This window comes from Rhinopithecus roxellana, chromosome 2 (assembly GCF_007565055.1).
Source record: "Rhinopithecus roxellana isolate Shanxi Qingling chromosome 2, ASM756505v1, whole genome shotgun sequence".
Taxonomy (NCBI): domain Eukaryota; kingdom Metazoa; phylum Chordata; class Mammalia; order Primates; family Cercopithecidae; genus Rhinopithecus; species Rhinopithecus roxellana.
The window spans coordinates 58613320-58614990 of record NC_044550.1 but is presented as its reverse complement, the minus strand read 5'-3'; the positions used below and the strand labels follow the sequence as shown (position 1 = coordinate 58614990).

The 1671-nt window shown below is 43.1% G+C and overlaps 1 pseudogene; it reads right to left on the bottom strand.

Moving 5' to 3' along the window:
• Nucleotides 1-251: 251 nt before the first annotated feature.
• Nucleotides 252-1148, bottom strand: LOC104677738 (annotated as a pseudogene).
• Nucleotides 1149-1671: the final 523 nt, after the last annotated feature.

Here is a 1671-nt window from a genome sequence, read left to right as displayed (position 1 = left end):
ATTGAGGAAAGTGGCAGCAGGACAGGTTTGGTCATCTGCACTGGAGTAGAAAGAGAAACCAAACACGATTTGGGCCACAGGTGGATTCTGGCACATTTTTAGATTGGTTAAAAATGTCATGTTGTGCACAGGATGCAGGCAAAGGAGTGTTTTTTTTTTTTTTTTTTTTTTTGAGGGATGTAATGTCTGCAGGAAGCATGAACGGTCTGATCTACCCTTGGGGAGGAGCTCCCTGTGTAAGGACAGAGAAACTAGGGGGCCTCGAGGAAGGTGTTGGTTCGGAAGACGGAGGAGACAATTGTTCCGGTGGCATTGATGGTGCCTTTGCTGTCTGAGCTGGACTCAGAGTCGCTGCTCTCAGAGTAAGCACCCAGGCCTGGGAGGATGCTGATACAGACTGCAGCAGAGGGGCAGTGGATGGAGGGGCCACTCAGGGAAGTGTTTCCAAGAGACTTGCAGGATGAGGACTCCTGATTCTCGTCATCTGGCTCAGGGTCCGGTTTCAGTCTTTTCACAGTATTGCTACTCTCTAAGCTCTTATGCTTCACAGCTCCTGCCAACAGCTTCGCCTGGGAGAACTTGTTCTTGGTTTCTATGGGCTTCACAGTCAGTTTCTTTTCCACTTCCTTCTTGTTCTCTTGAGAAATTCCAACCTTCTTGAGGTTATTTCTGTATTCCTTCAGTTCTTTCAGTTCTTCTTCTCTTCATTGCTTTTCTATTAGTTGCTGCTATCGAGAAACCCCATCAAGGAAGTTGGTCTCATCTTCATCTAAGCCTCTTACCATGTTTTTTAATTTGAACTGTTCCTCATACTCCTGCTGCTTCTTGTCCTTCTGTTCCTGTAGCCTTTCATATAGAGCTCAAGAGTCACAAACCTCCTCTAGACATTCTTCTGGATCTTCAGATTTTCGAACTTTCTCCCATTCTTCTTACCTCCTTTTGCACCATTCATCTAGTTCTGCCTCAGACACAAACCTCTTTTTGATAATAAGGTTACCATCATCCCCTCCATCCATAATGAAACAACCAATCGCCACTATAGAGTTCCGGCCAAATAAACTTTCTAAGTTGACTGAGACCTGTCTCAGATATTTTGGGTTCACAGTTGACAACCACAAAGGCATTCTGAGTGGAGATTCCCCTGACCTTTGACAAATTTCTTATTGGTGCTTGGTACCAGCTTGAGTATCTTTATGACTCAAACCAATAAGATACTTGGCTGAGGCCTGGGAACCTCCCGTTTAGAGAATCCCTGATCTTTCAAAATTTGGTCAAGATCTAAAGTTTACTTGGCTGTACAACCCCTATTCTGGAGTTTCACTTGCTTCCAACAAGGAGGGCAAGTTTTCCTACTTCCATGACAATGGAAAGCAGGTAACTCTTTTGTGGAGTCTGAGCTGACTTCAAAACAATTTGAGATTTTTCCTGCTTCTAGGATGGTAGAGAGCAGTCTTCAGCCTGAGACCCATTCTTAGGTAAGTAGCTGAATCAGGGTTCTGTCTTAGCTAAAGTTAAGATTCACAACCAGCTGGTCTTAATTTCTCCTTACCATTAGAGTACTCAGTAATCATATAAATTGTGCAACTGTTTGATTTGCTTAGCTGTTTTTGTTCTTGTTGCTTGTTTGTTTTTATTTTTATTTTATTTTATTTTTACCCATTGGGTTTGACC